This window comes from Arvicola amphibius, chromosome X, assembly GCF_903992535.2.
Source record: "Arvicola amphibius chromosome X, mArvAmp1.2, whole genome shotgun sequence".
Classification (NCBI taxonomy): domain Eukaryota; kingdom Metazoa; phylum Chordata; class Mammalia; order Rodentia; family Cricetidae; genus Arvicola; species Arvicola amphibius.
Genome location: NC_052065.1, coordinates 124,434,476 through 124,445,497, shown reverse-complemented (window position 1 = coordinate 124,445,497; position 11,022 = coordinate 124,434,476). Strand labels below are relative to the sequence as shown.

The following is an 11,022-nucleotide window of genomic DNA, read 5'->3' as shown; positions in this document are numbered from 1 at the left end:
GAAAAAGGCTATGATCAAGATTATACATGGGGTCTGTAAACAGCTATCTCTGACATTTGAAGGTGCAGGGCCCTTCCTATTTAGCATGGTCCATTTTAGGACTGTTTTACATAAAGTGAGGCAGAACTACACCTGTTGACTGTATGAAGCAGTGGGAAGTTCGGTGGCCTAGAAATCAGAAAAAACATTGAGTTCCAATGGCGAGTCCACAGAGCCATCTTCCTCTCTCTGCTGCCAATCTTCTCATTTGTAAGGCTAGATATATTTATCAAATATCTAAACATTCTCTCAGCTCCAAATTCCTCGCTTTATGATTGGACATAATTCAAATTTCATTCTTTCAAAAATAATATTGCCAGAATTTGCAAAATGTCTCTAAATGATAACATCTCATATGAAAGACAATGAAAACCTTGAAGTCACAACTGTCACCCTCTGCTGTGTTGCATGCCTATTTGAATTGTTTCAGCAGATATTAGTCCATATTCTCATAGTTGGATACAAGCAGCCAGAAAATAGAGATGGGGGCAATAAACAAAAGGAATGACCTCTAGTGGGTTCAGGGTCTAAAAACAGCACTGGTCAAACTGGTATGTTGTTTTTGTTATCTTGTTTGCTTGTACTTTTGTAAATACCCATAAATTAACTATTCACTCCATGCCTTGACAGAGCGCTCTAGTTTACCCATTCACAGCCCTCCACATTCCCTTCTCCCACCCCTATTTCACCCTCTTGCTTCATAGCTCCGTTGTTAGCAGCATTCACTAAAATACAATTCTGCTCCCCATTAATCCTTGTCTTTCCCTGCCCTCCACAGTACAATCGTTCCTCTATTTCATTCTCTGCCCCCACCATCTTCAACCTGCACATATCTGCAGTCTCTCAGAGAAGCAGCTAGTTTTGTGCAAGCCAACTTTTCTTTCCACTACACACAATTATGGAGGAAGCATCCTGTGCCTTATAGGGGAAGGAGCTAGAGAAGCTCTCACCTTGGGAGATATCTGCTGCTGCTTTAACAGAATTTCAGATCTTGCTTTTTTTTTTAGAAGGACCAAGAATTCCTTGAAGCAATTTAAATTATCTCTTAACAGTTTTGGGAATACTTATTCTGAACAAACCTTAGGTAAAAAATGTATATAAGAAATCTAAGAAAATTATATTCTATATTTGTAATGGTTTTGCCCCAAAGATTTTGTTTGTCAAAAATCAAGTCAGAGGTGTGCACTCAGGTAATGATGACAGAAATAGTCAAGTGAGTTATATTAAACTGTAGGGTGATTGCAATAAGGCAAACGAGCATTTAAAATATGGATGCTGACAGAAGTCAAACACTAAAAAAAGGGGGATAAATATCAAGTTTCTTACAAAAATTGCAATAAAATAAAGCTTCCAACATTATGTTAGTCTTTCCAATAATAAACATTTACCAAAATTCACTATCCTGGCAAATAAAAAATAATCGTCTTAAAATAAACTAGCACTGGATGAGGATGTTTTGTCTTGGAGAATGGCCCTCCCTTTATTGTTCCAAGTCATGTTATTCTCTTAATGACCCGGTTTTTATCTGAAGTTTGGTGTGTGTGTGTGTGTGTGTGTGTGTGTGTGTGTGTGTGTGTATGTGTGCGCGCGCGCACGCGTGCACGTACTTGTGTACAATAGATCCCACTGAGACAAATGCTTGCATACCTGATACAAACATGGAGCTGGTGCTTGAGCAGCTTGTCTTCCTTCTCTTATTAATACAAGGAGTAATTCCACAATAGAACCTATAATCTTGAACTCTGAAAAACAAAATACACTCATCAATGTTTGAAAAGTAACCTCCAAGAAATGCATTCCTAAATCCTTTAAAATAAACAAATTAAGAGTCCAAGAATAGGAATTCAAGGAGATTTAAATTTGAATTAGCTTAACTACTTTTGACAAGTTTACACATGAAAGACACCAAGATTGTATGTACTACTTGCTGCTTTAAGAAGTTTCATTCTGTCTGTCTATATAAAAAAGTTTCAGCCAAAGTTAAATCAATCTCCTCTGCTGATTTTCAACATTAGACAAATACCCACCCACCCACCCCCCTTTTTGAACTCTTCTTTCAGCTTGACTTTTTCCCCAATTGAAATTCAGGCCCTCAATGGTTGGTTTTTCTTGGTTCTAAATGTTGATAAAAAAGGGTTTTCTCCACTCCCTCAATTTGATGTGACAGGCTTCTGACATGAATAATGGAAGCATTTCTTTCACAGGCAAATCAACTTAATTTAGTCAGCCTTTATACTCTCAGTGGGCAAGCCACAATCCCTGAGATTCCATGAGAGCCTTGAAGTTAGATGAAATCTTTAGAATTTGCACAAAATGTATAAAGTAAACAACACTTATTTTGTCACAATACTTGAATAACTTTTATGCAGGAGTTACAGATGAATATATTACTTCCTAATCAGATCCTGATTTACAAGTAATTTGTGATGAACCCTCTGCATTCAAGAAAAACCAGTCCCTAGTAAGAAAACTAACAATTTTCTACACACATAAGTTTTAAAGCATGTGCATTGAAAACAAAACAAAGCAAAAAGGAGAGCAAAAGGAAATATCTAATCCTTCCAAAAAGAGACCCATAAAAACCAAAGTGCATATACTGGCTACAGCTCAGGTGTTTATAACAGCAATAGATCTACTTTGAAACAATTATTTTGAAGCAGAATCTTGGAGAACTAAAAGAGCAGCCATCAGATTAAAAGCAACAGATTCACAGTCATTTCCATTTCCAAATTCAGGACACCATTATTCCCTTGAGAACGTTTCAGATCAGAAAAAAAGACATGTTAATAATACATTCATGAAAGAAAGATGGGGTTCATAAAAATAAAACTAAGACATATGCCTTCTGGGCTGGTCATTGAAGAATGATTTTAAAATGAATGCAACCAGGCTTGGAGTGCACAGATTTTGCATTCCAACAGTCTCTAACAGAATATGGTACTTGGCATTTGTCTTCTGGTCTTTGATGTCATTTATATAGAGCAAAGACTGGAAGGACTAAAGGAATCCAGAGACCTGCTCCAAGCTCAGCCAGAAAATTTCCTATTTGACCCCTGGACAAGTCTCTTTTCCCAGGCAAGCTTCTGATTCTTCTTTTCATCAGGAGAGGAGCAGTAGGTGACCTTTAAGGCTCATTCCAGCTCTAAAATGCTGTAATTCTATAGACTTGTGACAAAAGTCCAAATGGGGGGTAATATAAGAGTACAAGAGCATTACATAATTCATAGTATCTAAAGAAAACTTATGACTCTGAGATTCATGTTGGTAAAATAAATCAATCCTGAACTTCTCTGACATCATTGTGTGTGTGTGTGTGTGTATGTGTGTGTGTGCACCAGCAGGCATGTGCATTTGCATGAACATGCAAGCGTATGCACACTTACATTTGTAAAAATCCTAGCAACTGAGAGCTTTGGAGCACAGACAATTTTGGACAATTACTTTATTCTACCCTCACCCCCATTCTCTGGTGGGAAATATGGAGAGAAGTGAATCTAGGCCTCCAACATGCTAGGCAACTGGTCTACCACTAAGGTCCACCTCCAGCACAAATTCTAAGCTTTTAAAATATTTTGATTATTTTAAGATATTCAACTTCTCATACTATTTAAAAATGGTAAATAATAACTGAGAGAATTTTATCTATATGCATACTTTTAAAATACTCTGATTATATTATAATTACTATCAAGCAAATAAAAATCTAATTCTTTCAAAATTATGCTTTCAATAAAGACAGTTTCTGTTTTACTACTATTAAGATTTTTCATGAAGACATGTTCTAGTGAAAATTAGCATCCTTAATATTTGACTTTTCATATTATAATTTAACTTGTTTGCTAATGCTATGGGCTTCATAAACTAGGAAACTAAGAGTAAAAGGTGCTTTCATGTTATATAAACTCTTAGCTAAAGAGAACTATTTCTACATATATGTCATTTTAGAAAGTAAATAACCAGGTTTCTTTAAATCTTTACATCTTTAACCCTCTTTCTCTCCCTGTCTCTCTCCCTCCCCCTACTCTCCCACCTCTTCTGTCTCCTCCTTTTCCATCTTCTTTTCTTTCTTGAAATTTGCTAATCAGCCAATTAGGGATTCCAACAATTATAAATGTCAGGGAAGGGAGAAAGGAAAGACAAATGGGAAAGTAGTCAAGGTAGAAGAAAATCACTTCACTGTAAAGAGTGTCTACCGTCAACCCCTTAGAGAATTTCCCCTGCACCTTGATGGACTTGTTGTTCCCAGTCTCCACCCCTCCCACCTTCCCTCCCTATTATAATTGTTAGGTCAGTTAATTGGCTGATTAAGGATACCCTGGCATTTTTATTAACTGGCAATTAGAATCAGTCCCTGAGGCACAGAAGATCCTCCTGATTGGGGGTGTCACTTAGGTTATAAAGATTAATAAAGTCAAATGAGCTTTAGGGTCTGGTTTAGTTAATTTAATCTTCTATATGGATATTTTAGAAACATTCATCATTCTAATATTATCTCAGTTGCTTTCAAGATAAACTGGATTAATTCCAGAACAGCAATCATTTATCTTTAAAAACAGGAAAAATCCATATAGGAATATTGTAAAGATATCAAATAGTCAAAATCTGTAAAGGTATCTTCACCTGCTAAACTGATGTGTCTTATACTTTAGCCACAATCCTCCATTTCCTTTCTTTCAGGACCATTCCAATAGAAGACCCAAGCTTCTCATTAAACAAATCCACAAGACTATGATATGTACTATGCCCTAATCCCTTTAGCCTATGTAAATCCTCTCACACCCTCTTTCTATAACTTCTCCAAGAAAAGTTGGCACTTATGAAACGCTGTCCATTGTACAGGGTGGCCAGTTATGGGCAAAGCAAATGTTCTCTTATATTGCAAACATTTTGCATGATTATAAGAGGAGAGTGTATCATATTAAAATGACTTGGATACACAACTTTAGAAGAAGAATATTCTGCAGAATCAGTACTGTCTGTGCATGTAGTTCTGAGAGAGACATATCCCAGGGAAACAGTAAAGGTGATCTAAAGCAGGGTCTCCACCCTAGACTTAGGATCAGGTATGATATAGAGGAAAAGTCCTGCCTCTTCCACATACTTAAAAGTCTAACTTTGGCTTGGCCCAAGCTTATGTGAGCCCTCAGTTTTTAATTTTCCCTTTTTTCTAGAAACATTTTAGTAATAATTTAGAGAAGTATGCCCAACAAGTGGCATCTCACAGCTTTTTAACAGTGAGGAATGCTACTTGTGCAAGACAAAAATCTGATATAGCTTTGCCAGTACACAAGAACATGGTCTTCAACAGCTAGGAAAAGAGATGGCCACAGCCAGCAGGCCCCAAAGGCACAAAACAGAACTCACTTCGTAGGCTGAAGGAAAAGATAAAGAGACAACATCAAAGCACCTTTTTCTCAGACTTGACACATAGTAAATAATCAATAACCACCCACGACTACATATCTTTCCTCACTCGGTTTCCTAGATGGTTGAGTAAACTAACAGGCCATGCTTGGTATCATACATGGTCTAAGAACTTGGAAAAACACAGAGGATAGATGTCAGCAAACATAATTTAAGCTTAGAAAGGAAAGAATAAATTTGATCACAGTAAACCCATGGTTAGGGAAATGTTTCATTTTAGGATCTGGGACTAGGTCAAGTTATCAGGACTCAGAAGGATTTAATGTCCTGTTCAAAAACAACCAGATATTCACAAAAGCTGCTGCAGTCTGGGATATTAGAGATACTAGCTAATTTTCACTAGCACATGTCTTCAATCTTAATAATAGTAAAACAGAAGAATTACACAAGACAACTTGGAATCTCCTGAACACAGAGGTGAAAAGAATGGACTCAAGAGTGAGATCTTGGATTTTATCTCTGCTGCTACTAACTGTTTGACATTAAGCAGTATAGTTAGCCTTTGTATTAGTTAATTCTATTCCTATGATCAAATACCTGGCAACAAGTAAGGCATGGGAGGAAGGATTTGTTTGGCCCCATGGTTTGAGGCTATAGTCTCCTATGGCCAGGAAGGCATGGCAGCAGGAGTTGCTTCTGACTGTGGCTGCAGGAGTGTGAGGCTGAGTTCTTGCCTCGTAGCAGATGGGAAAGAAGTATAAGGCCCAGGATTTCAGCTGAAGTTCTCATTTCCCCACTCTTACTCAGCCCAGAACTCCTCTCTGTGAGATGGTATCTCCCACATACAGATCATGTCTTCCCCTCTCAGTTAACCTGTTCTGAAAGAAATCCCTCACAAACACACCCAAGAATATACCTCATCAGTGCCCTACATTTTTCTTCACCCAGTCCAGCTGGCAATCAAAATTAACCATCACTCCTCACTACTCCTCCATTTTTAAAAAAACATTTATTTATTTATTATGTATACAATATTCTGTCTGTGCGTATGCCTGCAGGCCAGAAGAGGGCACCAGACCCCATTACAGATGGCTGTGAGCCACTATGTGGTTGCTGGGAATTGAACTCAGGACCTTTGGAAGAGCAGGCAGTGCTCTTAACCTCTGAGCCATCTCTCTAGCCCCTACTTCTCCATTTTTCTTCCTGTAAGACAAGAGGATAATAAGTTCTAACTTATTATCCATGTAATGAACACTACATGAGTCACTACTTGCAAAAACATTTACAAGAGTCCCCTACAAAATGAGTTAGGCACAAAATTTGTTAAATAAGCAAAACTCACAAGGTCCTCAGTAATGTTCACTTTGTCCTTCTGTTAACTGATCCTCTTTTCCTCCAAATAATGAACTTTGTATGAGCTGTGCAAGGTGGCAATTGGTCCTAAAAGACAAAAGGGAAACCAGTGAAGGAACCAGAAATAGAAAACTTGCCCTTACCCTTTGAGATACCAGGCCCTGTGCCTCACCTGGGCAGCACACTAGAGCCAACCCTATGGGCAGAAGTGTGGGTGAGCCAGCCCTTAAGTTGTGAGCAGAGGAGACCTGTCCCCATTACCCATCTGTCTGGAAGCAGCATGGGCACTGGAAACATGCCCTCCTCCCTCTTGCCTATAAATGCCTGAGGCAGATGGAAGAGCTGGCCCTGAGGTTAAAACAGCTGCAGAGCTGTCCCTGCCCCCTGCCAGCTGCAACACTTGGGAGAGCAGGCCCCGTACCTGGAGGGCAGAGCACAATAGTCAACCCTGTTGGCAGAGGTGTGGGTGAGCCGCCCCTGAAGTTGTGAGCATGGGAGAGCTAGCTGTCCCTATTACTTACCTGTCATGTGGTGGCACGGGTTGGGGAAAGATGCCCTCCCCTTCCACCTCAGTCCATAAGTGCCCGAGGTACGTGGGAAAGCTGGCCCTGGACCCTTATCAGCTATAGGAGAGTGGCCCTTATACCTCTACACGGTAAAGCTGGTCCTGAAGGTGTAAATGTGGGAGAACGTATCCTGAAGATGTGAAAGCAGGAGAACTGGCCCTGCCCCTTTTGCTCAGGGTGAACTATCCTGGACAATGCCGGAGAGCTCGCCTTGGTGGTGAAGACAGGGGAGAGCTGGTGGGCTGACCAACCCTAGAACTACTCAGGCCCAGAACCCCCAAATCCACCCCATCTGTAATCTTTTGGAGCATGGGAGTAGGGAGTGGTTAGTTCTGTGGACCCACGGATGCAGGATCTCCACGACACAGGCCAGTAACAGAGTGTCCAGGGAGTCCCAGTGATGGCCCAGCATCAATAGTGTAGCAGAGATCGGGGCATCAAACCAGACCAGAGATTCTTTGCAATGAACACCTGGATGTAAAAATGTATGAGCAAAGGGGTTTACTGCGTGACTCACTGTGTCACACTGCAGCTTCCATGACGAGATTTGTTCTTTCTCCTTTTTCTCCTCTTTTTTTCTCTCAAATCTTACTTTGTTTCATTCTGGGGGCGGGTAGGGAGATGGGTAAGATTGGGAGGCATGATGTGAAAGACAAAAAGAATCAATAAAAACAAAGTTTAAAAAAGGAAAAACTTGCACTTACCTTACTTTTTTGGTTTCCTAATCCACTATGCCACAGACACATGGTGACAGACAGACATGGGTATTTATCACCATTGTTAACCTTTGAACCTGTGAGGAAGTGGGCAAGGATAACTCTGCCATGGGACCAAACTGGAAAGGCTGTGCAGTCTGTCTTTAAACATTCATTCTTTCAGAGCCCTCTTCAACTCTCCTTTTCCTATGAGACACAAAACACAAACTCCTTCCTTGAAAATAACCCAGGGGCTAGAGATGTGGCCCAGGGGTTAAGAGTCCTGGCTGCTCTTCCAGAAAACCCAGGTTCATTTCCCAGCACTCACCGGGGGACTCAAAGCCATCTCTAACTCCAGATCCAGGGGATAAAATACCCTATTCTGATATTTGTGGGCACTGAGCATTCTTGTGGTACACAAACATAAATGCAGACAAAACACCCATACACATGAAACAAAAAATAAAAATTAAAACAAGATAATTCAGATGAAAACAGAATGTGTGAGTTGGAAGGTCTATCTTTGAGTTTTATCTTCTGACTATTGTGAGGTGACATACCCACAGATGGGGGAAGTGACTTTAGTAAAAGTATTAAAGTCATATTTTCCCAATATCTTTAGATTCAATAAAAAAGCTGCAATTTGAAAAGAATGGTAGGCTGTTCTCATCCCAACATTTGCCATTTGTATTCCTTGTAGACTGGCATGTCTTCCAGTCTGCATGACACTTCATGATTTCTGTTTGCATAGAACATTCCAAGACAAATTGAATGTCCTGATCAGTATATCTTGTCCTCCCCCCTCTCCCATGCCCATATTTGCATCATTAATACATACAAGAACTAGAGCTTATGGGCATCTGAGGGGTAAAACTAAGTCTAAATGCTACCCTTTCATGGTTGGGTTTTCCCATTTCTTCCCATAATTTCATCAGCTATCTATTAGTCTTCATTAGTCTTTTTATGGTAATTCAGTTACTGTAGCAAGATTTCTCAAAGCTGAATTTTTACCCCGACTATGACCTTAACAGTCACACAACCAGCACCCCTCCAAAAATGAACATAGCAAGAGGTGGGGGCTGGAGAGATGACCCAGGGTTTTAAAATAATCATTGTTTTTGCAGAGACTCAGATTCGGTTCTCAGTACCTGCAAAGGGGGTTATGACCATCCCTAAGTCCAGTTCCAGGGTATCTGGTGCCCTCTTCTGGCACCAGTGGGCATCAGGCATGCATGTGGTGCACATACATATGTGTAAGCAAAACACTCATATATGTAAGGCAGCTAAATGTGGTTTTTAAAAAAGAAGAATATTTTAAAAGTATCACAGTGCACCAGCAGAGTGGAAGAAAAGATATATAATTTAGAGATAAAAGGGGGAGTTCTGCTTTCAAAATTAACTCTCATTTTACATGTAAAGAAACACAAGTTCAGGCTAGGCACAGAATTATTGAGAAAACAAGTATATGCAGAAACAGGTAAATCTTGTGTACTCAAGGTCAGTGTAGTCTACAGGGCAAATACCCTATGTAGCCAGAGCTACAGAGTGAGACCCGGTCTCTAAATTTAAAAGACTTAGAGGTAATTATAGCTAAATCACACTGGATTTAAAGAAATTCAATAACATTTAATAACACATTTCTTCCCATAATTTTATTAGCTATCGGTTTTCATTTGTCAATGAAAAACCATACCTTAACACAGCATTCTGGATGAACATGAATGATAGTTCCTGCTATAGTATAGATCAGTAGTTCATGCAGCTGAACTTCCACTTCTCTCCCATTAAAATTGCTTATTTGCCTCATCTGGGTGTATATTCAAATGATAATAAGATACATAATATATAAGTTTGACCCTGATAGTAGGTTTTGCTGTTTCTAGGGGATTTTTTGTTGTTGTTAATTGGTTGCATCATGTGTTAGATCTGATTCTTCCACACCATTGTTAATACTAATGATTCCTCAGAAGACTACTGAAAGGAAAACAACTAGAAGGGGTCTCACCGAAACAAGGAAACAGAAGCAAAATGTCCTAAAGAAAGAGAGATGGGTTTCATTTTATGGTTCTGACTATAAAATGCATTCCATTCTATGAAATGTAAGTATGAAAAGTGTTTTACCAACAAAAGAAGGAAAAGAAGGAAGAGAAAAGAAAAGAAATGAAAAGAAAAGAAGAGCTACTGGATTTGCAATCCTGCACTGATTTCAGGGGCTTTGAATTAGAACACGTTTCTAGAAATAGAAAACTGACTAATGTAAAGAAATTGCTCTTCTCAACTTCAAGTAATAACCTGATTTGTGGAGTTATGATACTTTATTTCACATAAAAACTGTTATCTTTCTGTTGAGTAAAAAAATTCATCAATGAGATTATATGCTAATCTCTCCAGGGAGCACAGTTTTTTAACCAACAGGAGAATTATTTTACAATGTTAGTAATTCCTCTCTACAGTTAGTGCTTTGATTTTTATTAAATTTCTTAACATAACTGGGAAGCTTTTGTAAAACAAAGGACATGGTCAACAAGACAAAATGGCAGCCTACAAAGTGGGAAAAGATCTTCACCATCCCCACATCGAACAGAGGATTGATTTCCAAAACACACAAAGAACTCAAGAAATGGGTCATCAAAAGAACAAATAATCCAATAAAAATGGACACAGATATTAACAGAAAACTCTCAACAGATTAATCAAAAATGACTGAAAGACACTTAAGGAAATGCTCAACATCCTTAGTCATCAGAGAAATGCAAATCAAAACAACTTTGAGATTCCATCTTAAATCTGTCAAAATGGCCATGATCAAAAACACTGATGATACTTTATGCTGGAGAGGATGTGAGGTAAGGGGAACACTCCTGCATTGCTGGTGGTTGTGCAAACTTGGAAAGCCACTTTGGAAATCAGTATGGCAGTTTCTCAGAATATTGTGAATCAATGTACCTCAAGACCCAGTGATAACAGTCTTGAGCATATACCTAAAGGATGCTCAATCATACTAC

General features: G+C 39.0%; 1 pseudogene; it reads right to left on the bottom strand.

Annotated features, from left to right (window-relative positions):
* Positions 1-5,278: 5,278 nt before the first annotated feature.
* Positions 5,279-5,393, bottom strand: LOC119805632 (annotated as a pseudogene).
* Between the last annotated feature and the right edge of the window lie 5,629 nt (positions 5,394-11,022).